This window comes from Grammomys surdaster, unplaced genomic scaffold (genome assembly GCF_004785775.1).
Source record: "Grammomys surdaster isolate TR1022 unplaced genomic scaffold, NIH_TR_1.0 125996, whole genome shotgun sequence".
NCBI classification, from domain to species: domain Eukaryota; kingdom Metazoa; phylum Chordata; class Mammalia; order Rodentia; family Muridae; genus Grammomys; species Grammomys surdaster.
This window is the reverse complement of record NW_021620812.1, coordinates 5,426,157-5,453,632: the sequence shown is the minus strand read 5'-3', so window position 1 is coordinate 5,453,632 and position 27,476 is coordinate 5,426,157.

Genomic DNA, 27,476 nt, shown 5'->3' with positions numbered 1-27,476 from the left:
CTCCAATGGAACTGAAGGATGAGAGGAGCATCAAAACCCTGAAGTCTATGGGAGTGTAGCCTTAAAACAGTGCTTTCCCCTTCTCCATCCTTCCTGAGCCACATATTCATGTAAACGCTGTTCCTTTTCTGTTACTATGGTTTGGGATTGTTAGAACCCACACATAAGATCATACCCTTATCTCTCTGAGCTTGCTTGCTAGACTGAGTGTAATGCTTTCCAGTTTTATCCATGTTACTGTAAATGGTAAAACTTGCTTCAGTTTGCAGACTGCGTGGCATCTAAGGATGCGCTGACCACATTATTATCTCCTACCACAGAGGCAGGCACACTGATCCCTTCTCTTGACTAAAGTGAATAGTGCAGCTGTAAGGGGGATGATGGTTCAAGGATCTCCTGTCTGTCCTGATCACAATTCATCAGTGTGTGAGTGAAAAGACATGACCTCTTCTGGAGAATCTTCTTTTACATTGATGTGTAACACAAGGGACTAGAGGAGTGTGGTTGTATAAATAACTCCCAACTCGGCATGCTGTCTAGAACATTCTAAGGACTCATTAGATGGTAGGTACTACATGTACCAGCCAACTCCAGTCACTGTATTAATTCTGCAGACAGAAGCAGAAACTGTAGCCAAAGAAGATCACAGGGAAACTTACAACTCTTACTGAAGTAGGTCATGGCTGCAGGCCAACCTCAAAGCTCAAGTTCCATAGCACCAGCCCCTTGCCTTTCTTATCTCATTTCTTCCAATATTTTTCACCATAGGCTTCAGGAACACAGAAAGAGACCACATTCCCTGCTAAATTTTCACCAATCAATGTAATATAATGTGAAGATTCTCAACCCTATGTCATAATATTGACTGACTTGATAGTGTGTTGATAACCCCCGTGTGCTGTGAGTTCATGAGTATAACCACAGGGCCATACCTAGAAGAACATATTCCATATCTATCTTTCCCATCCTCAGGCTCTTACACTGTTCTCACCCTCTTCCATGATGGACGCTGAGCCTTGTGATCAAGGTTGAGATTCAGTTCTTTTCAGGGATATGCTATGCTTCTCACAATTCAGTGCATGAACCCTCCATAACCGCATACATAAGCAAAGCATTGCCTGAACATCACTGTTTGGATTTACTACATCATCTATTAATGGGGCTGCATAAAGTTCAGATAGGAATCTATAAAGGCAGAGGAAGCCAGTTAATAGAGACAGGACATAGATACGATCCTACTTCATAGTTGCATGGAACTCCAAGAATAAAGGAAAATGATAAAAGTTAGTAATTGAACTTATCTTGTGAATTATTGAAAATGTCAAGTGTATATTAGTCTTATTTAGTACTTTTCACATTTTTTTTTCTGTACCTCTGCTTCAATTTTGACGATTGCTATGGTTCTCTTTAAGCTTAATGAGAATCAGAGACTCTACTACTGTTAAGTTGACCCAGTAAAAACTTGATTTCTGAGGCATTTTACTTTTCATTCATTTTGTCGAAATTCCATTTGATCTTTTATGAAATGTTATTTTTTCCCTACGATTTTACCAATTACTTCACAAAAAGCATCCATCATTTTTGAGTTATCATCCGCATATTACTGATATAAATTAATAAAAAAGAAATAATGAGAAGGTAGTTTGTGTTCTTGATGTAATGGCTTCTCTGTGTCCAAGATCCTTGTATTAAAATGTCCTTATGTAACAGTACCATGTGCAATCAATATGCACAATAAAAGTTAACACCTGGAAAATACATCATGGCTATTATTTGTAATTGCTTATGTGATTTATCACTATCAAAAAAAAGAGTAATGGCTTCAGCATTTCACCATAAATATAGCAGCTGTGGAGATTTTGTTATTATTCATTTCAGCTTCTGATTCTCTACAATTTTATTTCATCCAAAATAGATTTTGCAATCTTACTGATGTTTTCATTTCCCATACAAAGTGATCAGATGGTATGCCCTTTAACATGTATGGCTTTAGACAATAGTGTGAAGCTAGTCTTAATACTAAATTAGTCTTGTAGTCTTTTAATAAATCTTAGGAACTGTTGACACCAATATTTTTTTTTGTCTTGTAAGGTTGCACAAAGGTTTATGACTGAAAACTGAACTCTCCTTTCCTTCCGTGACAAGCTTGTGTGTGCTGTGGGGACCAGCATGTCCTGGAATCATTAGTGAAATCTAATGTGTCATTAACCTGGGCAGCTGGAAGTATTGTGAGAAATGGGAAGGAACTTTGTATTCTGAAATACCTTATAGAATCCAAATTTGTCCTGACTGCGCTCATGCATTAGATGTCACTGCTCTTACTTTTGACACTATAAAAAAATATTATTTAATAATGCCTAGTTGTAGTAGGTCGATAGACTTGTGTCTATTCATTCTAAATTTCAGAATGCATTCATATTTTTCTTAAAATTTCTATATTATTAATCATTGAAATATCTCTAGTTCTATTCTATTTTAATTAGAATATTAACAACTAATGCTTTTGCTTTTCTTGATTATATTTGTCACATTTGTAAGTTTTAAAATGACCATTTCTGCGTCTTCTGCCTCCTTTATATCTAGTTTTACATTTATCTTGTTGCTATAATTTATATTTTTATTTCTACCACAGCAGTAAGCACAAATCCGTTATTATTTCAGAAATCTTATATTTTCTATTGTAAGCACTCACGTCTATTAATAAATCATTTTAGGATCATTTGCTGCTTTCACTGAATTAAAACAAGTAGGAGGACCTCCTTGTTTTAATTCAGACCACCTACCTCCAACTCTCCAATGCTCAAGTGATTCTCACCCCAGGCGTGTTTTATGTTAGTGGTCACAGAACTCAGGGCATTTTGTTATATTTTGTATTTGGTCTTTGTTAATATTCTTTTCCTAAATTCTCTTATGATTTATTTTAATGATAAGAGTATGTGGCATTCTAATGTCATTGCTCTTGATAACCTTAAAATGGGCTCTGAATATGGGAACTACCTGGCAATTAAGTTGTACATAATTGTATGATGTTGGTTACACAAGGAACTCACAATCCTCGTCCAAACTTCTCCAAAGACACCAGGTCTTGGAGGCTAAGGCTCAAGAATTTAATGGAACAGAAGCCTCATGATGAGAACCCATGTGGACCTTTCTCTGTTGCTGTCTTCACTGGCTATTCATCTGCATCAAGTGTGATATTTCTACAAGCCATCAGTAACAGAGATGGATGTTCCTGAGGAAAGTGAGCCATTTTGATCAGTCATTAAACAAAGCAAGAGTGATAGGAATCCTAATTTTATACTCACTTGCTTAGAAAGGGAGGAACAGCCTGAGAACCACATGGGAATCTTACCTGAGTCATGGGGCTGATGAACCCTTCTTATATAGTGACTGTACAATCTTTGTTAAATTCAAGTAAATAAAAACTCTCTCTCTCTCTCTCTCTCTCTCTCTCTCTCTCATACAACTGAATAATCTCTCTCTCACACACACGTGTACTCACATACATGTGCACTCACTCACACACATGCACACTTTCACAAGCGTACACACATTTCCACAAGCACGCTCATACAATTGGTGTACTCACATACACATGCTTACACACATGTGCACTCACTCACATATCTGCATACACCTGTGCTCTCACACACACATGAGTGCACATACCCATGTGCACACTCATACACACGTGTACACTCTCATATATACATATACACTCTCATACACACATGTATACTCATATACACAGGGGCTCACAGATGCACAAATGCAAGCAAATTTCTACATATATACATAAATCTTAGACAAAATAAATTTTAAAAAACTTAAAATAATTGCTTTCCTTTGATATACCTTCTAATTAATAGCTAGTGGAATTCAGTGCATTTCCTTAGAGTGTAAGAAACAATAACATGAAGCTTTTTTCAGTTTTCCCCCCAGAGATTCCTCATTAAGTATTGTCAGGTTTTATTTTGAACCATCACCTGTGATTTAAAATTATTTTAACACGAGAAAAATATCCATCTTCATTGAATCATTCTGTGCTAACAGGGGTTGTCCAAACCAGAGATTACATTGAAAAATACAGAATGTGTTTTCATGAAATATATCTATTTGACTTAATTTCATTCAGTGAATTGGCTGTCATTGATACAAGTGGCACAGGAAGATAGGATTGGGATGACTGCTGAGCTAGGATTGATCCTTTCTGGAGAGTTTAATTTTTAAGAATATTTATTTGAGGCATATTGTACTGAAGACAATCCAATACTTGTTTGAATTTTCATCGTTGTCTGTCCTTTGCTTCTGCTTAAAGCCAAGGTTCAGAAGCTAACAAGTCAGCACTCAACTCTGATAGGGACAACACAACATACATAATGTATTTAATATATTATATATACTTGTCATATATATTATTTATGTTAATATTTATGTATATGTAAATTTGTGTTTATATAATATATAATACAAATATAATTATATACTATATGTTATATATTATAAGTGTACATTATGTATGATATAAATATATAATAATAACATATTATGGTTTAAAACAAAGTAATCAATACCCTTTAGAACTTTCCATTCAACATAAATTCATAGCCTTTTTAACTTTTCTTTTTAAGTCAGTGACTTTATTGGAATGCATCCATTAACATTTCACATACAATGAGATTTTCTTCCTCCTTCCCTCAACCACATCCCATTTGTGGAATTCATCCGAACTGTTCTATTTTTAAATAAGTGAACAAAAGTTTAAATTATATTGGCTATTAGTTAATGTTTTCATTTTAAGGAAGTTTATAAAGTATCCTGAATTTTCCACAGTGAAAGTATCAATAAAATGGATTCTAAATTTGTTTATTAACTTAATAAAAGAGATAATTATAAGAACAATACTTTTCCTTTTTTTAAACTAAGGAAAAGTTTTAGTGTTTAATAACATTACGAAATGCTCTTCATAAGATGGGACCATAAGTAGCACCGAATCAGACCTGTTAATACTGACTTAAAGTAAAAAACCCTCTCATGTCCACATCTCCCCATACCTCATAATTAACTGCAATATGTACAATATTAAAAAACAAAATACCTCTCATAAATGTTTCCATACAGTATTTATCTAGGAGTTTGAGGTTACCTATAGGACAAATAGTAAGTCAACACCTCTCATTGTTTCTAATTTCTCTAAAAGGAAACTATTCACTTAATGAGAATTTTGTCTTCTATGCAAGCATGCCTATAATTATGTGATGGAGAAGTAATACAACAGTGATCAAGATGCCACACAATAAATATCTGCACATATTCTCAAAGGGAAGATAGCCACGGGACCACATTTGAAGTTTTGTAGTTAATTGTATTTGTTTACTAGAGACGTCTGTATCAGTAAGCGCACTAATATAGAAGCAAAGCTACAATGTGTACTTATTGTGCAAGGCCTTTATTAACAGCCTCCAAAGAGTCTTCTGCTTCTGGGTATCACTCACCAAAAGAGCCATTGCATACTGAGCATCTGTCTTCTCATCCAGATGATGGCACAGCTGTCCAGCTGACATAATGATGACATCAAGAAATTCAGTTTCTGAGTTTGAACCAAGAGACACCAACTTCTAGATTTCCATTCCACTCATGTTTTCTTTGTTCTTTTTTTATCCTTTTCCTTTGTATCAGTGACTTTCACATATGGTGAAATACATATACAACAGTATATGTTTCTAGTTTAGTGCTTAAAGATAGAGATATATGAGTTTCATGGATGTACCAGCATAGGAACATGATGTAATAATGACACTGATAAAAAGATGTAGGGACTGAATGAGAGAGAGTTAGGACCTGGACCTGCAGAGCTCACTCTCCACAGGACAGAGATCTGTTATGATGCTCGAAGAGATGTAGTGGTCATTCATGTTAGTCCCTTGGGTCATACTGTCTTCTGCACCATATGCCTATATCCTCAAAAGTATAGACATCATCTCACGAACTGTTAGCATACTACTTAGTTTCTTGTATCTCGAATGTCAGTAAGGGCTGATTTATTAAAATATATGCAGTGGATGTGCTTATTTTCTAAGCATAAATTATACAGTGACTTAATTTTATTTTCTACTCTAAAATACCTGTACCATCACTGCAGATATGCTAAGCAAAGGTTAAAATGCACACATCTGATAGATCTCTCAAACAAAAGGTATGTATCCATGACAACTAAGCCAAGGAAATCCTGTGATTTATTGGTATGCGAATAAGATGCTTCTTAGCAGCATGTACATTTTTTAAAGAGACTGACATGCAGTTATCCAGATAAAATTTATGTATCTGCAAATGTAACTGCATTATGGATTGCTGAACTTGTTTACGATTTAATTTAGGAAAAGCACTAGAACACTTCATGCCTAAGAAATGATACTGGCTGGAATACAGTTTTCTATTTGTTGTTGTTTTGATTTTTATGTGAGGGGATGTAGAGTTATTTTATTTATTTGTTTTCTTAGGCTTTTAGGGGAGAAAGAAGTCAAAGGCAAGAGATTCCTTAACTAGATTGTCACAAACATAAACACGAACCGATTTTACTCTATCTTCAATAGAGGAGAAAAATGCATTCTAAATATATAAGAAAAATAGAAAGCTTTCAGGTTTTGTTTTGTAAGTCAACTCTTGTATCCTCATTAGTAAAGATTCTTCCATGTTTATCTGGTTCAATTTAACTCTGAATTACTCTCTTGTAAGGTTTGACACTTACTAAAGTCCATTTCTTTCCCCTTCCTCTCTATCCATGTCACTTTCCGAAGGGAGGACTTCAGAGCGTACCTCAGTCTACTTTGTGCAATATAAAATGCAAAAATTGTTTAGAAAATACTTTAAAATGACAGAAAGGTCCAAACTACTAAGCTTCCCATTTTCCTGGTTCATATAAAGTTATTTAATTTCACGTTTGCATCATGAGAGACTCTATCTTTCCTACAGAGTTTAGGTGTACAGAGTTTGGCTCTGAACCTCAAGGCTATGCCTTAACTGCCTCAGAATTATTTTCTTATCTCCTGTATTAACAGCTTCAGCTCCATTCAAACCAGGTCAAATATTTATGAATCTCTCTCTAGGATTCAGTATACTGAGGATACAAGGTTAGTGATAAATATTAAATAGGAACATTTACATGCCTGATAGGGCAAGTCCTGGTGTCCCAGGGCCTGTTATCATTTTCTAATAAAAATTTCCTTGTAATTTATTTGAAATTTACCTACAGGGTCTTCCCCTGACACCAAGGAGCAGGATCAGATTCTGAACTCTTACACTCTCTTTTGGAGCCAATACATATCAGTAAAATGCACAGAAATAGACTGTATTTACATGTTTCAAGTTTGACAAACACACAAAGCTTAAACTATATGTAACTAAAGAAAAAATACAATGAAGATATGAAATAATAAGCACCTTGTGCATTTACTATGTATTGAATATAATACAAGGTGAATTTTTTAAAACTCAATTCAAGGTTATAGCATGGGAAAGGGGACTTTGAAAGTCAGGGACGAAACTTATATATTATATCCAGCATAACTCATGGTGATTTTAAATATGGGGCACATGTACTCAGGTCCTAAACAAATGACCATGTTGAAACGTACCTGAGGAATTTATTAGGGATTTAGTGGTGAGTAGGGGAAACGTCAGAGTTAGTAGGTATATTTACAGTTTAATTTTGAGTAAGAAAAATGTATGCATTATAGCAAGAAGAGTAAAAGTTACACAACACTACAAGAATGGTTAAAATGAAGATAACCCAGGTGGAGATAGTTCTGGAGAAATGATTCAGCATTACGAGTTCTAAATTCTCTTCTGAGATCACAGTTTCAACTTCTTGCACCCACATGACGGTTCACAAGTTTCTTTAACTAGCATTCCAGGGAGTCTGATGCACTTTTTTGAATGATACAGGCATTTAACCCAGGAGACACACAGGAAAAATATCTATATTCATAAAATATAAATTAATAAAATGATAACAAAACCAATAGAAAGAGACCAAAGTGCAAAAAAGAGATAAAATCAAAGCATGACATTTTCAAGGAAAAAACAGGTGAGATTATAAAGTTAGTAGGAATATCGCCCCTGTGACTATGTGTTAAAGACTCTTCCCCACATTCTCCTCTATTAAATTCAGCATATCTGCTTTTATGTGGAGGTCCTTGATCCACTTGGACTTGAGCCTTGCAAAAGAAAATAAAAATAGATCAATTTGGATTCTTCTTTATGTTAACTGCCAGTTGAACCAGCACTATTTGTTGAAAATGTCTTTTTCCACTGGATGGTTTTGGTTTATTTGTCAAAGATCAAGTGACCATAGGTGTGTGGGTTTATTTCTGGATCTTCAATTTTATTCCTTTTATTTAATCGCCTGTCTCTGTACCAATACCATAGGGTTCTTATCACTTTTGCTCTGAAGTACACCTTGAGGTCAGGGATGGTGATTACCCCAGAAGTTCTTTTATTGTTGAAAATTGTTTCGCTATCCTGGGTTTCTTTTGTTGTTGTTGTTGTTGTTGTTATTCCAGATGAATTTGAGAATTGCTCTTTCTATCTCTGTGAAGAATTGAGTTGGAATTTTGATGGGGATTGCATTGAATCTGTAGATTTCTTTTTTTAAAGATGGTAATTTTTACTATGTTGATCCTGATTATCCATGAGCATAAGAGGTCTTTCCATCTTCTGAGATCTACTTTGATTTTTTTCTTCAGAGACTTGAAGTTCTTGTCATAAAGATCTTTCACTTGCTTGGTTAGAGTCACGCTAACATGTTTTATATTATTAGTGACTATTGTGAAGGGTGTTGTTTCCCTAGTTTCTTTCTTAGCCTGTTTATCATTTGAGTAGAGGAATGCTAACACTGCTCAAGCTCTAAGATCAACAATAGACAAATGGGACTTCATAAAATTGAAAAGCTTCTGTAAGGCAAAGGACTCTGTCAATAAGACGAAATGACAACCCACAGATTAGGCAAAGATCTTTACCAACCCTACATCCAACAGAGGGCTAGTATTCAAAATATAGAAAGAACTCAAGAAGCTAGACTCTTCAGAACCAAATAACCCTTATAAAACTGGGGTACAGAGCTAAACAAAGAATTTTCAACTGAGGATTCTCAAATAGCTGAGAAGCATTTAAAGAAATGTTCAACATTCCTAGTCATCAGGGAAAAGCAAATAAAAATGACTCTGAGATTCTACCTCACACCAGTCAGAATGATTAAGATCAAAAACTCAGATGACAGCATATGCTGGCAAGGATGTGGACAAGAGGAACACTCCTCCATTGTTTATGGGACTGCAAGCTAGTAAAACTACTTTGGAAATCAATCTGACAGTTCCTCAGATAATTGGAAATAATTATATCTGAAGACCCAGCTATATCACTACTGGACAGATACCCAATAGACTCTCCAATATATATCAAGGACACATTGTCCACTATGTTTATAGCAGCCTAATTCATAATATTCAGAAGCTGGAGACAACCCAGATGTCCATCAATAGATGAATAGATACAGAAAATTTGGTACATTTACACAATGAAGTGCTATTCATGTATTAAAAACAATGACTTCATGATATTCACAGGCAAATGGATGGAACTAGAAAATATCATCCTGAGTGAAGTAACCCAGACACAAAAGAACACAAATGGTATGCACTCACTGATAAGTGGATATTAGCCCAAAAGCTCAGAATACCCACAATACAACTCACAAACCATATAGAGCTTAAGAAGGAAGACCAAAGTATGGATGCTTCAATCCTACATAGAAGGGAGTACAAAATAATCAGGAGGCAGAGGGAGGGAGGGGCCTGGGAGGGAGACAGGAGGGGGAAGGAGAAAGGTGGAGCAGGATCAGGTATTGGACAGGACAGGAGAGAAGTACAGAGGGTCAGGAAATAGAATAGAAATATGTAGCAGTGGGGGATGGGGAACTGGGAGTAGCCACTAGAAAGTCCATGAAGCCAGGAAAGCAAAAGGTTCCCAGGACCCAACAAGGATGAAATTAGCCAAAATACCCAATAAAGAGGAGATAGAACCTCTAGAGACCATCTCAAGTAGATAGGCAGCTTCTCTTCCCCCACCCCTTGAGGGATAGGGACATCCACCCAAATCAAAATTGTTAACACAGAAATGTTCATGTCAGGGACCAAAAAGAGAGAGAGAGAGAGAGAGAGAGAGAGAGAGAGAGAGAGAGAGAGAGAGAATGAAGAAAAGGACATCCAGAGACCTCCACACCTAGGAATCCAAAGCTCCCAGGAAATAAACAACCAACTAGAGAGTATACATGGAGGAATCTATGGCTCCAACTACATATGTAGCAAAGAATTGCCTTATCTGGCATCAATGTGAGGGGAGGTCCTTGGTCCTGTGGAGGCTTGATGCCCCAGTGTACAGGGCTGCAAAAGTGGTGAGGAGGGAGTGGGTGAGTGGGTGGAGGAGCACAATCATATAGGCAAATAGGAGGGAAGAGAGGAAGGATAAAATGGAGGCTTTGTGGAAGGGTAACAAGGGAGGGTGTATCACTTGAAATGTAAACAAATAAAATTGATTAATAAAAAATAAAGCTAGTAGGAAGATTAAAGTCACTAAATGTTTCTTAATATTAAAATATATTAAAAATCACTATGGACTAAACAATAATTTATACAGTAGTTAGGGGTATAAAAGTAAATACAAACAATATACATTCTACAATAGATACTTATATATTCTAGTATTACATACATATGATGAATATATACTTAATACACTTTTTCTGACTTTTCTGATTAAAATAAAAGAAAACAAGAAAGTATATGTATACTAGTATCTTACAAATATTATTTAGAAAAGCTAGGCAGGACAATGTTTAACCTAGTTGAGCCTGTTTGCTACAGTAACTGGAGACCAGTGGGAAGGGTGAGAAGGGTGGGAGGAGTCTACATTTCCCTGTCTTTGACTCCATGTAGATTTCCCTTTGAAGCAATCGCAATGGAAGCCATACTCAAAACACTTGGAAAGAAGATAAAATTATCCTAAAACAGGAAAACACAAACAATCCAGAATTCCACAATTGCATAGTCATTATCAATTACATAACTCCACTAAAGCCGAGTAAGTAATGCTGTTTGTTTGAAGGGAGTACTTGGATTTCATAACTATCAGGGAAACATGTATCAATGCTATCAATTTTACTACTGAGTGGGTCTGTTTTTACTGCTGTAGGTTATCAAATCATGCAATGTATGCTGTAATGTTACAAAATTAACTACAGCTGGATTTCTTAGATACTTATGGGGAAAACAACAATTGAATGGGAAAAACAACTAAAATCATTAATTGATAACGTTGAGTTATGAGTTTCTAGCTTTATCTTTGATGACTTACATCTGTGATCTCTCCACACTAGGTTGACCTCGGGTTAAGGACAGTCCAGTCTGCATGATGAGGTCCAGGAAGCCTGGCTACCACATAAGACACTGTGCATTAATTACCTGGTTTTTTTTTTTTTAATAGAAATGACAAAACAGTTTGGGAAACAAAACTTAAAGCAATAAAAGTTTGCTCCAGAGTTTAAGAACGGATATCTTCATGGTAAGAAAGGAATGGATTAATTGTGTCCATAGTTGTGGGCCTGTGTGAGGTAAATTCTGTTTCTTTCTTTCATTTCTTCTGGGCCAAAGCCACAGAATGATGCTGTGCACAACCACATGCCTCTCTCCTCCTGTGCTAAACTTCTGTGGAAATAATTTCACAGCCATACCCACTTTTCTATCTTCTAGGTGATTCCCATTGTTATCTAGCTGATAATGAAGATTAACCATTACATTATACGTAAACAAGCAAACCAATGAACAACTACATACAATTGCAGAAGAAATACATGTGACAGAACAAAGACAGAGGAATGCCTGACCTCCCTTCAGGATGATATAAGAATATTAACTGAAAACATGGCAGAATGAACATCACCAGTTTTCAAACAAAATTAGAATAGGAGCAAACAAAAACCAAGGGAAAGTTTTGAAACTTTTGGATTTGGGCATTGAAAGTTTTGGAAGGGATATATATTTCCAAACTACAAAATATATTCAACAGGTTGCTTCCTAATTCTAAGAACAGACTTTCTTTGTAGTGAGCCAATCTAACAGCCAGGCAGGGACATTTTCTGTGTCACCTGTGTGATCCCTGCAGGTGAGATTTTACAACAAAGAGCATGAGCTGCCTATCAGCGATAGGAGAGTAGGATGATACATAAAAAATTTAGCTGTGTCAGCCTTCAACACATTTAAGAGTTGGTGAGATGTAAATTAGAATATGTTACTGGCAAGTAGTCTTATCAAATTTGGCTGTGAAGAGAAGAGAAATTTATAGTTTAAATTACATGTAGTGTTATAAAGGTTTATTTTTCTTTTACACATTATAGAAAATTGTGCTGTTTATACTCTAAAGGAAAATAGGCATTTACATATTGCTAAAATGGAATTTAAATAAATAAACATCCAAATTTTTGGCTTTTAAATTTTTAAGATTTTGTGTGTGTGTGTGTGTGTGTGTGTGTGTGTGTGTGTGTGTTAGAGAGAGAAAGAAAGAGAGAGAAATAGAAAGAGAGAGACAGATAGAGTATCTGTGTCACTCAGAAATATTCTGTAGGTTGAGGAACTAGCAATATAATAGATGCAAATAGTCAAGGAACAAGCAAGACCATAAACACAAATAGTCAAAAAACAAGCAATGCAATAAACAAAGTCCCGTGATCACTTCAGTGATCACTGTTTCTAAGGGATTATCAGGATGACCAAAATATCTGAACTTACTTCCCTGTCCTAGCCCAAAGTCATTTTCATGTCTGAAGCCTACTTCTTTGTTCTAGCCTCAGATTTAGATTCCTGCCTGAAATTACTTCTTTGTCCTAGCCTAGAGATTGATATAAAACAGCAGGTCGATGAACTTTAGTAGATGCTATGAGAGAGAGAGGAGGGCTTGGACTGAAGAGAGGTAACTAAACACTTGGTAGACATAGAAAAGTTTGAATGGGCCAAATCAGTTATGAGCTAGACAGAGAATGTGTTTATGGCCTAGGGTTGAATAATAAATAATTACCCTAAGAGTCTACATTCTGGGAACAGGACAGGGAAGGTAAAACAAAATTTAATATTTTTTAACACACCATATTTCCTTAGAAGTTCTTGTTAGGCATTTTGCTGCAGAAACAATAAAAAAAAAAAAAGAAAAGGCGTATTTTATAGAGTACAAACTGTTTCCACAAATGTTGCATATATAATGCATGAATAGATAGACCTATATATGAATTATATGCGTATATACATATATAAAATCCCTAATTTGCAAAAGGTTAATAACCTCTTAAACTGATACAAGGTGACTACACCTTTTGCCTCCAGAATTCAAAGTATTACTTGGGGGCATTACATCTTATTGCTGTATGAGAAATTGAGAAATGTATCATATTCAGAAATAGAGATGTATATGTGGATATAGGAAAATAATTTCCATTCTCTCCAAAATAATTGGTAATTTTTTTCTTATGGAGTAAACATGAAACATCTGGGATTGGGCAGATAAAGACAAAGACAAATGCCACAAAAGGCTTAAAGTAAAAGAACATTTTTCATATTCCTTGACATGTTTTCTTCCGAAGGTATGGGGAGAACCAGCAGATTTATATAATGAGTGCTTCCCATGGTGGAGAGCATGGAAGACAAGACATCAGTGAAGTCAAGGATGATGGTCAATACTCTATTGAGTAAGGAACCATGATGCCTATAGATATAGGAAAAATTAGGCTTAAAATTGAGAAATTTGCCTGAGTGGCATACAGTTACTGTCTAGTTACTTTTCTGTTTCTGTGGTAAAATACTTTAGCAAATGACCGTTAAGGCATAGAGGTATAATTTTGACTCATGACTCAAGTGTGTAGTCCTATGATGTGGAAGTCACATGTTCAAACAGGGAGAAGTTATTGAATATTCAGTCTATGCTCAACTCTCTTGCTCCATTTGTATATTCCAGGAGTATTGGAAAAGATGCCACTCAAATTTGACAGCACTTCCCACCTCAACTAACAAAGGGAAGAATTGCCTAGTGGCATACCCAGAGGCTCATCTCCGAAGTGATTCTAAATTATGTCAAGTTGACAATTAACAACATCTATCACAGCTACTTTTGCACAAACACCACTCATTTGTTTTATTTACAGAATAAAGGTGGTGTGAATAGATGGATAGTGTCTCTGATCTGCTTTATGGGTCTGTAGAAATGTTTCTTTGTCTGTATACAAGCCTAATAATGTTCTCATAATAATCAGTGTCCATTTATCTCTCTTTCTGCTCCTACTCGACCCCTCTCCTTGAGTTTACCAACTCTGTAGAGGCTGTAACAGAAGACAGAATGCTCCTCTGTACCCATCACTGCTCATCCCCAGTCAAGCTTCCCTCCCTTTTCTAGCTACTGCTTTTTCTCCTCTCTCAGCTTCTCCTCATGTCTAAATGCTCTGAATCACCATCTGTGCAGTCTACTCTGGATTTTTCTTCAGCCCCATGTCTTTCTTGATTTATGTTCATCAATTTTCACAAATATTTATTTTGTTTATCATCTTTGTCAGTGACTAATCTATGTTCTAGGATTGCAGGTGAACACTCAATAGATTACGAGCCTAACATTCTAGTTGGGATTGAGGCAAAAAAACAGTGAACAAAGAATTATTTCCCAGATGTTAGACAATGTTGTGTTGCATGGTAATTACATGACAAATATTCCAAGCAACTCTTCAAAAGATATATGATATTGCTGTTTTTCTTACTTGCCTACAGTATTTGAAAGTAAATACACACTGCTGAATATACCACTGATAAACAGACACAGCGTCTGGCAGAATTGAGACAGATCTGGACGAAAGCCTCTTCCCCGAAGACTAGATCTCATACTATTGGAAAGTTTTGGGCTAACTGTCAGGGGAGAAAAGCAATGTCTGCTGAAGCACCCTAGATAGGTTCAACTTTACCCCAATTATCGAAAAATTTCTTACACAGAAAGACAAGTTCACTCTCGTCCTTTTTCATCGTCTCTTATGCTTCAACATTTGTGCTTCTACTCAGTGTATGAAAATAACTTTGGTCAATCTACTAAATATGTCTGCTGACAACATGCTCTCTGACTTTTCTTTTACCCAGTGATAAATTGATTGCTTTCTTCCTCCTGGTGGGTATTTTCAGTGGATATACAATTTTTAGGTTGACAGTTCTTTACTTTCAGCTCTTGAAAGATGTGGTATCCTTCCTTCTGGCTGCCTTGGCTTCTGATGCAAAGTCAGCTGTCATCTGAACTATATTTCCCCTGTAGGTAATACTTTATTATGTTAAGACAGCTTGAAAAGTTTTCCTAGGTAGTTAGAAGCTTGATAACAGTATGCTTTGACATGTATTTTTATGCATCTTCTTAGTCTGTTTCATTTGCAATTTTTGTTTGTGTCTCAATATGCTTTTTGAATATGTAAATTTTGCTTTTATCCAACTTGAGGAAATAGCCAACAACTATTTCCTCAAACACGTTTTTTTTTTAATGAAGCCTATCCCATACTACCTTCTCTCTTTCCTCTTTCTTGGAATCCAAAGAAAATAGAATCAGACCTCTTGCAAAAGACCCAAATGTCTCAGATCTGAATTTTTTTCTTTTCTCTCTTCTTTCTCTATTGCTCAGGAAAGGTTATTGTTCCTGTTGACATCGGCTCATTTTCAGGTTGAGATGGCTTTGATTTAGATTTGTTTGAAGAATTTACAGTTCAAACATGGGACTTTAGATATTATTGACATTACCTGTTTTCACCATATCACATAGAGTACAATGAAACTGAAGAATGCTTCCTCACTCATTACTGTGAGAAGCCTGTTGTCCTACAGTGGAACTCACTGACACATGGACAATGTCCTCCTGGCCAGTGCATGGGACAGCAGCACTACCCCTCCAACTGCAACCCCAGGAATGCAAAAACTATTGAATGACTGATAAATTCTGACAGCCAGGGTTTCCCACAAAATTTTTCCCCATGGGATGGAGTCTACACCTAGTAGTAATTACATGTTGGTTTATCTCTCAGCATTGTGTAGCACATACACAAGTGTTTCCTGTTCTCCCTTTGCTTTTCAAGAATGGTTTCTATACCCTCATCTGTATTTGTGGAGGTTACTCTAAGTCAAGTCATATTTATCTGGGGTATTGCTGAAACAGATCTGGTATTGTCACATATATTTTGTCTTGCTGCATTGAGGAATGCATAAATGGTTTGTGTTTTATTTTCTGGACTGTTAACATTTCTAATTAACCAGCCTCTTTAGTACTAATTCTTGATATCAGAGGAGAAATGACCTCTCTGGGAACTCATGATCAATTGATGTTTCAAGTTCTTGTGTCCCTATCAATATTCCTTCATCCCTTTACCATCTTTATTCCTATACATGATAATTATTGAGTAAATATATCTATCTACATACACACAAACACACCACACACACATACCACACACATGGCTGATATATGTACAATATGTATTATATATATGTATATATATATGTGTGTGTGTGTGTGTGTATTCATATATATATATCATGGCTGATACATTATATATACAATATGTAATATATATATATGTATATATATATATATATGTGTGTGTGTGTGTGTGTGTGTGTGTGTATGTATGTGTGTGTAATAAGCACATATGAATAACAGACATATAAGCTCAGATTAGCAAGTGACATAGGGAAACTAATGATAATTCCATTTTTTTTAAATATATAAAAATTTCCATATTCATTTCTTAGAATTAAGTCATAGTAAGAAATAACTTTAGGAACCATCTGAACAAAAGCATGAAATTCAGATGCTACCCAATATAATGAATTTATATCTAATATACAACTAAGGCCTCTGTCAATAATTTTTTTGTAGCCAGACAGCTATGAATAAAGACTATCACAAAACATGAACTTATTTAAAATACTATAAAATATATTTGCACTTTTTGTAAGTCAGCAGTGCTCTCTGAAGCCTGACTCTTTAGGTGACCATGTGGTATCACAATATCAAAGGAATGGGCATGCCTCTTGAAAATAGTTAACTGTTTCATTCATATGTTCTCACAGGATCTGTGTGTGTGTGTGTGTGTGTGTGTGTGTGTGTGTGTGTGTGACAGAACAGAGGATTTATGTTTAGGTTCATGAAACTACAGCTACCTGATTTTGAAAAAGACAACAAAATCATCAATTAAATAAATGCCAGGTTCTTTAACAAATGATTTTGAAATATGTAGACCTCAATAACCAGAAAAATGAAACTGGACCTTTATCTCTCACACTATACAGAATTCTGCAGCAAATGATTCAAAGATGCTGATATAAGAGCCCATAATGTGAAACTACTAGAGAAAAATTTAGGGATGCATTTCAGTTCAAAGGCAGAGGTGTTTGCTTTCCGCTTAGGACTCTGGAGTACAGAGCAGACAGGACCCCATGCATTCAGAAGCATTTATGCACTTCCAACAGGTAACCTGTGGCAAGTCAATATTGTTTAAAATATGGTGAGCTGGACTTCAGTACAGTCCCCATAATCTATATCAATGTCAGTAAAAGTTAAGCTTAACTCTCAATGTAAACTGCAAAATTATGAAATCTGCAGAAGAAATTATGAAAGAAAAAATGGCTAGTATTTTATTTAAGATTTAAAACATACAAGAGTCAGATCATAATCTAAAAAGTAAAGAATATGTGTCAAAAATATTAAAATTTTGCTCTGTAACAACATGTCCTTAAGAGGATAAAATGAGTTACACTATTATAAAATATTTATCAATAATAAAAGAAAACTTATATAAAATTGAGCATATTTAGAAGTAAAGGGTGAGTAAAACAGTAAACCAGTCAAAAATAAAATTGGCAAAAGATCTGAATTTCCTCAAAATATATAAAGATAAGAATATCAAAATCTTGCAATTATTAGTCCAAAAGGTGATCATTAGTCCCTGATGATATAATGATAAACACAGAACATTTACTAGAAATACTACTAAAAAGAAATAAAAATGAGTCTAACAGTATAATCTGATGGAAGAACTATGAAGAAGAACCATGAGCTCTCTGATTGAGACAGTAGTAGAAAGGCTATTTGGAAAAGATGTTCAGAGCATGTTATCACAGTAAATATATTCAGACAAATCCCTAGATATTGTTATAGTGAATAAACATTTTATGTTCATACAATAACAATTAGTGACTTGTAGTATCTTTACTGATAAAGTCCAAAGAAGCTGGGGGAATAGCAAAATGTACTGCTGGTGAATAACCTAAGCAATCACAGTACAGAATTATGAAAATTACCTTTGAGTTCAGACATCAAACAACCTTAAGCACACATGCTTACCCAAGAGAAACCACCCACAAACTATGGTTATATCAAGTTTATGATAGATGTATTTATGTTTATGTATTTATGTATATAGGTATTTTACCTGCATGTATGTCTGTGAATTACATGTGTATGTGCTTCCTGTAGAGGTTATAAGAAGGCTTCAGATTCCCTGTAGCTAGAGTTGCATGGGGTTGTGAGCCACCTTGTAGGTTCTGGTAAAGAATTCCCGGGCTTTGCAAGAAAAACAAGTATTCTTAACTGCTGAGACATCCATCTGTCATGCCATGATAATCACATTTATATGAGATTTTGAAAAATAAAAAACAGAAGTTTGTAGGACAAATCAATGACTGGCAGTTTTTCTAAGATCATGACTGTGTGAAAAAAGTTCCTACAAGAAATTTTTCATAGGACAAGACTTCCAATGGATATGCTCATCATGTATCAACTACTCTGACAACTTTTCAGATCAAACAGTACAACTCTGTAAAGGGACTTCATGCCAATTGCAAGGAAAATCAAACAAAGCCTCCATCCAAATATATAATATAAAATGAAACAAAAGAATATCATTCTATTAAACTCTATCCACAGCTTGTATGAACTGTGAGTAAGGTATGTAGTTTGACACTCTCTTTGGGGTGACAGCCTGGCTCAAGGAATGTCCACAAATAGTCCCCTATTTATCTTCTGCTAAGGGTAAAAACAAATAAATCAATAAAGTAGAAACTAAATAAAAAATAACCAGCAACCATACATCACTGGAGTTGGTAAGTATGCTATTCAAATGAGCTATTTTTATAACTTTGAAGTTAATGTGGGTGGATTTTTTGAATGTGAAAATAGACATTGACACTAAGAAATTTCTCACAGATCAGAAAAAGAAATTTATTGGAAATTCAAAAATAAACAAAACATAACACATCTTATGGTTACAGAAAAAAGTAGAATGTACTAGCATGAACACATGTATATCTTATTATTACCCAATTATACTCATGATTAAATATAGATGAGCTTAAGTTTTTAAAGAATGTATATGACACACACACATATACATACATATACACACACATACATACACATACATTCACATACACACATATACTACCACATATAAGTATGGTTAGGTCTTGTCCACCAAAAGTGCTAATCTGTGACTTCTCACATACATCAAATACAATTAAATTTAAATAGTTCAACATGAAGTTTCCATGATACAATGGTTAAAAGTTAACAGAAAACTCACATAATTTATGTGTCAAAATTTTTATTGAGATTTATACTGAAATGGCAATACACATTTGTATGCTCACTTGCACTACTGGGCAGTGACTGGAAGGGTGTCTCTGAGGACAGACTATTATTCCACAGTGCAGCTTGCTGCTGACTTATGAAGCTCAGTAGGTGTAATGCATTTTCATATTGCAATATCTTCCATTCTCAATGAAGACATTTGGTTTTGTCTGTCGGGAAAATTCTCTTGTACACTGTGGTATAAAAGCTTCACATGTCAGTAAAAGTCTGATGGCCAATAAATTGAGACAGGATTAGAACGTGGAACATCTGTCAGAGGCTGTAGAGGGGGCGGGGTACTCCAGGAAATAGGTACAGGATTAGCCACCTGGATTCTGAGTAAGTCAGACATATGGAGATGTAAGCAGGCTTGTTGCAGACTTAGAATAGTTTAATGGGTTGATTGACTTATGAGCTAGTCTGGGAACATGTGTAACTTAAAGTCTATGCATTTATTAATAAATAACAAGCCTCTGAGTCATTAGTCAGGAACTGGAGTGCAGGTGGAAAAGCACTGTATTACATATGGTGCCCATTGTGGTAGGCATGTAATCTAAACTTTATTAAAAATCCAAGCTTAAGACAAAAGATTCAGGTATTAGAAAAGTCCCAGGTGTCTTTTTTGTTGTCTTATTGTTCTAGCTATCACTTCAAGTACTATATTGAATAGATATGGAGAGAGTGGGCATCCTTGTCCCTGATTTTAGTGGAATTGCTTCAAGTATCTCTCCATTTAATTTGATATTGTCTGTTGGTTTGCTGTATATTGCTTTTATTATGGATAGGTATGGGCCTTGAATTCCTGATCTCTCCAATACTTTTAACATGAAGGGGTGTTGTATTTTGTAAAATGCTTTTTCAGTATCTAAGGAGATTGTAATGTGATTGATTTCTTTCTATGAGTTTGTTTATATACTGGATTACATTAATGGATTTTTGTATATTGAACCAACCTTGCATCCCTGGGATGAAGTCTACTTTATCGTGGTGAGTAATGGTTTTGATGTGTTCTTGGATTCAGTTTGGAAGAATTTTATTGAGTTTGACTATTTTCTTCCTCTACTACTCATGGGTATGTTTACTTCTAAGAAGCCAAACATATACAATGAAAAAAAAGAAAGCATCTTCAATAAATGATGCTGGTCTAACTGACTGTTGATATGTAGAAAAATTAAAATAGACCCATATTTGTCACCTTGCACAAAGCTCAAGTCCAAGTAGATCAAAGACATCAACATAAAATGTGATATACTGAATCTAATAAAAGAGAAACTGGGAAAGACCCTTGAACTCATTGACAAAGGGGGAAGACTTCCTAAACAGAACTCCAATGGCTCATGCTCTAAGATCAAGAATTGATAAATGGGACCTCATGAAACTGGAAAGCTTCTGTAAGGCAAAAGAAATAGCCAATAAGACAAATCAGCAACCTACAGATTTGGAAAAATAATCTTCACTAACTCCACATCAGATAGAGGGCTAATATCCAAAATATATAGAGAACTCAAGAAGCTAACCACCAAAAAAAAAAAAAAAATCTAGTCAAAAAATAGGATATAGAAATAAACTGAGAATTAATAACAGAGGAATCTTGAATGGCTGAGAAACACCTAAAGAAATGGTCAAAGTCCCTAGTAATCAGAGAAATGCGAATCAAAATGACCCTGAGATTCCACTTGACACAAATAAGAATGGCTAAGAGCAATTTTCCAGGCAACATCACATGTTGGCAAGGATGTGGAGAAAGAGGAACACTCCTCCATTGCTGTTGGGATTGCAAACTTGTACAACCACTCTGGAAATCAATCTGGAAATTCCTCAGAAAATTTGAAATAGATCTACGTGAAGACTCAGCGATAACACTTTTGGGAATATACCAAAAAAAGATGCCCTACCATGCCACAGGGGAATATGTTCCACTATGTTCATTGAGACCTTGTTTTTGATAGCCAAAAGCTGGAAACTACCCAGATATTCCATGACAGAAGAATGGATACAGAAAATGTGGTTCATTTACACAATGGAACACTACTCAGGTATTAAAAATGAGGATATCTTGAGTTTTGCAGACAAATGGATGGAACTAGAAAATATCATCATGAGTGAAGTAACTCAGACCTAAAAGGACATGCATGGTATGTACTCACTAATAAGTGGATATTAGCCAAAAACAAAAACAAAACAAAAAACTCAAAATGGTCAACAAGCTGAAGAGTCCAAGTGAGGATGCCTCAGTCCCACTTTGGGGGGACAAGAAATCAACCACAAGGAGGGAGGAAGGGAATAGGAGAGAGGGAAATGAGGATGAGGGGCCAGAGAGGGAAACATGATCTGGTATTGGGTAGGGAAAAAGGACTGAAATCCCTGAGGGCCAGCAGAAAATGGAAACATGCAACCTTGGGAGGTTGGGGGGGGACCCTCCAGAATGTACCAGAGACTCTCAGGAATTAAAGAGAGGGACCTTAGATGAAATATCCTACATTGGGGAGAGGGAACTTGTAGAGGCCACCTCCAGCAGAAAGACAGGGCAACAAGTGACAGATAGGGTTGCCATCCTACAATCAAAACTCTGATCCATAATTGTTCCTGTCTGAAAGAACTGCAGGGATGGAAATGGAGAGGAGCCTGAGGAAAAGAAGGTCCAGCAACAGGCCCAAAGTGGGATTCAGCTTAAGGGGAGGGCCCAAGGCCTGACACTGTTACTGAGTCTATTGAGCACTCACAAAAAGGGACCTATCATGACTGCTCTCCGAAAGACCCAACAAGCAGCTAAAAGAGTAAGATGCACCCAACCAATGGACAGAAGCTGCTGAGCCCTGTGGTTGAATTAGGGAAAAGCTAGAAAAAGCTGAGAAGGAGGGTGACTCTACAAGAAGACCACCAGTCTCAATTAACCTGGACCCCCGAAATTTCTCACATACTGCAACACCAACCAGGCAGCATACACCAGCTGATATGAGGTTCTCAACGCATATACAGCAGAGGACTGCCAGGTCTGGGTTTAATCAAAGAAGATGCACCTAACCCTCAAGAGACTAGAGGCCCCAGAGAGTTTAAAGTCCTGGTGGGGTGGGGGTGGGGTGAGGGATAGGGACCTCCCATGGAGACAGCAGAGTAAGGAGGAGGTATGGGAGGTTGGACCAGGAGGGGAATAAAATCTGGAGTTTAAAATAAGTAAGTAAGTAAATAAATAAATAAATAAATAAATAAATAATCGAGTGATAGAATGAAAAAGAAACAAAAAAGGAAGAAAGAAAGAAAAGTCCCAGGTGAAAAGCAGGAAACAAACACTACCCAAAGCAGTTTCCTAGTTGTGCAGAAAGTGGTTCCCTTTAAGAGAAAGAGAACCAAAAGCCTCAGTGCACTTCCCAGGCATGAGGTCCATGAGCTGACTTAGTTGGTAGATGCTACACCAAGATCTCTCTAGTACCTAAGCATTACTATACTTCCCAAGCATGGCAAAGTATACTAAGCAGCCTTGGACCCATGGGAAACCAGTGTATGCCCAGGATGAAAGCCTGTAATGGCCTGGAGCCAGAACAGGCTGCAGCATGCTTTGGCCTGAGGCCACTTCCCAGAGTGGATGGAGGTCAGAGGACAGGCCCAGCCCAGTGCAATGGGTGAAAGCCTGCAATTGCTCAGACTTGGGTGGAGAGAAGGACTGACTCAAGTTGGCAGAGCCAGCAGCCAGCAACCTGTGTGACATACAAGCTGAGTGGCAGAGAAACTTGGCATACTCTAACTACACAGAAGTGAAAATGGCAGGAAAAGCTGAAAAGTTCACAGACATTGTCAGATACTTGGGAAGTCCTTAAGATATATATATATATTTCCTGTATTAAAAACTAGAAAATGCAATGACATAATCCATCTGGATTCCATATGATTTTGTTTTGCTCACCAGTATACAAATAATTATTTTCTCAGTAATAATTATAATTTTACATATCCTCTCTGAAAGATTCTGAGTAAATCAGACTTATATAAGGAAAGGACTGAGGAATAAATTACTAGATTATTGGAAGTCATAGAACAGAGATTAGAGGATTCTTTAAATCAGAATAAAGAATATTCAGATGAATCCAATCTGGAGACTACAATGAGAGTTAAAAAAAAAAAAGTATTTCTAGAAGAGAAAAATCCACAAAGTCTTGGGGAATTAGAATGGCAATCCACAGATATTCAATATATTGAGTTAAGTATACAGACTATGTTTGATATCACCTTAAAACAATGATATTTAATAGCCTATATGTTTTATTTTGTCTAATGTTTTTAGAAAATTAAAGTATGTTGATACATCATACTAATGATACATATTCAAAATTTCAATTAGCTCTGTCTTAGGTTCTAGAAAGAATGATTCTGGGATTGCATATTTCTTAGAGATGATATCATGGAAATGCCTTTGATGATAAAAGCAGGTGATACTCCAACATTAAAATACATTATTTTAGATATTATAGCATGAAACATGTTTCAGACATATCATACAATCCTAGAGGTCATACAATTGTATAAAGATCTAACTACAGTTTAAATGAAATGGGCATAGAACAGAAGAAGAATAGGGGAATCTCCCAGACATAGATTAGAGATGTTTTATTGACTTTAAATTTTTTAAATGTCAATGAAGCAAAAACCCAGCTACTGAAATACACTGGATTTTAAGAAGAACTGATAAATTATGTATATGTATATGTATATGATGTATATGTATATGTATATATATTCATATATATACATATATATGTGTGTGTATGTGTGTGTGTGTCTGTGTGTGTCTCTGTGTCTGTGTGTGTATGTGTGTGTGTGTGTGTGTGTGTGTGAGAGAGAGAGAGAGGGAGAGAGAAAGACAGAGAGAGAGAGAACTTCAGAATGGAAGGAAATATGTTCCATTGGGGAAGACGTTTTGTTTTTGTTTCAACAGGAGAAGAAAAGCAATGGATTAAATTTTAATTAATAAAGATTAGATTTGATCAGGGGAAACCTCCTGAAGATCTTGGCTACAAGGGAACAGATGTGAGACTGGCTGAGACATGAAATTGTCTCTGACTAGCCAATAAATCTTGTTAGCTGCAGAGTCTTCAAAACTTATCATGCCATCCTTTCATATGGCATAGATGGAAATTTATATCATATTTTATATATACAGTCACAATAGACTTATAAAGCTTCGTGGCTTTTTTTCTGCTTGGACATAAAACTTAGAATCATCTTAAGCTGAATTGTGTACACCACACATTCCATACTTTTTGATGCAGAAATGCATATTACATTTGAATGTTTATATATGGCAGAATTAAATAACCAGATAAAAAAGAAGACAAGACAAGTAGCCCAGGTGATCTTAACCCACAAGCTGCCTTTATTGCTACTTCCTCAAAAATCTATTCCTTTAAAACAGCAAGGAACATCTACCATCCCCCAAATGGCCAAAATCCATTTACCTCATACTCTCTTCTATGATCATTTCATTTAAACTGCTATATATATGACTAGCTAGATCATCCAGCAACAAAAACTGTTCCAGTCAGGACTTCAGTTAAGCTCTGATTTTTTTCCATCACACAGGGACCAGACAACAAATGATATAGCTAGCTTTCCTAGGACTTGGCCATTGCCTCAAATTTGTTAGAACCCCAAAAGAAAACATCACCCTCAGATAGCAGGAAGCAATTTTTAGAGAACAACATCCTATTCCCCACAAAATAGGATGGATGGGTTTTGGACATTGGTGGATGGTAGATGTTTGTTGTTGCTTTAAAGGTGTTGATCATAAGTTGCTGATGGTCTTAGGGAGGAAACAAAATATAGGAGGTTAGATTCAGTGATCTCTTTTTCTCCTTCTTTTTCTTTCCATTAGCCTTTGTTCTCTTCTATCTAGTGTTAGAGGTGGGTAAAAGAGGGGGAGAATGGATAAAAAGAAAAAAGGAAGATATGAGAATGATAAGATAAAAGGATATAATATTGGATCTATTTTTAGACTAATGAGCATTAACAAGTCAAATATTTTACGTTTGGTATGGAGTTTCTATTCTGACACAGATTTAGGTTTATATATCTACTACATAGTGAATATGTTGTTTCAATTCTTGTATAAGGTATTGTGCCAATGCTACTCACTTAAAAATGAAATGCTACTGTTACAGAATATTTGGAATAATTGTAAAAACAAGTTAGTAGTCGGTCAATTAAACTTATGGTCAGGTTAGGTACTAGTTTAGTTAATTACAGAATATGTTTTCTAGGTTAAACAAAGTAAATAGCTAGAAACAAGTAAAATTTACTCAGATATACTATAGATAGGTAGGTGATCTTCAAAACCCTCAGAGATCTACAGAAAATGACATTTAAATGTTATATTAACCTAAGGCTTTTCATGACACGACTGCTCCTTGCAGCACCCCTATACCACTTCAAAGAAAGCGTTGAGCATAAAAGAACCTCAATATAGAAGCAAGTTAGCCACTGGTCAAAAACCTGTCCATGCTTCAACTGCAGATAAAATGCTGTTCAAACTGAACAAAGGGGACACAGAGAAGTCAATTATCAAGCTTTGGGAAAACAAGTTAAGAAGTCCTTCGTAATTTTTGCTTCAAATAAAAATCTGTCAGATACTCTAGGCTGAAAGACCAAAAAAATCATGCTTCAAAAACTTAGAGAAACTTTGAGGGACTGTCCAAAACCTCTTTCATTTCTATAGTTTTGGAAGCTGTTTGTTCTGAAGATCCTGCTTATTGAGTTAATATTTACCTTTCTTATGTCTCTAATAGGGTTCAAGACTAGATAGTTATAGTCTCACAGTTAAGCTTAAGTTGTTTAGGACTGAAAAATGTCATAAAGCCTAAAAAAGATCATTTTAGTTAGGTAATGCAAATTATAATAAAGAATGACTTAGGTACAGAACTTTGGATTCTCCAAGACAGGATACTGGAGTACTTCCTCCAAGTTTGCCAAATACAAATGGGCTAGATATTGTGAATGTAATTTTACCTGATAGTTTTCATAAATGTTCTAAATTATATGGCTTGTTTATGTAAGATTAAGAATATTTTATTGAACTAAAAAGGGGAGGTGTAGGAATAATCTCTAGTACACTATGTAAAAGCATCACCTGTGAATAAATCCTGATGACCGATAAGCTGAATCAGGATGTAAAGGTGGGCCATGTGGCAGAGAAAGGAGTGAGGAACTCTAGAAAGTGATCTGGTGTATGAATTTCCACCTGAACTCAGAGGAAGTCAGACATATGGAACTGAGAAGATGTTATCAGCCATATGGCAGACGTACAATAATATAAATAGGTTAATTGAGTTATTTGCTAGTTGGGGAACAGGCCTAGCTTAAGGCCTAGACATTATCATTAATAGTAAATAATAAGTCTCTGAGTTGTTATTTGAGAACAAGGGTGTGAGTAGAAAAGCCCATGGATATACCTATCCCTTTCATAAACCAAAGTTCAGTAGTATAATCAAAGAATAAAATAAGAACCCATAAAATATACTGGCACATGAAACTGATTGAATACAGTAAGTACAAGAGCAGAAACAAAGAATATTAACAGAGCAATCCAAAATAGCAAATGTACAAGATATTGTTAAATATAAAATGGCAGTTAAATGCTTGTCATAAATGCTGCAGGCAAAATTAACAAAGAAATGCCAAAATATAAAACAAAACAAAATAAAATACTTCAAGTGCCTTAATGTCTATCCTACAAAGTACATCTTAAT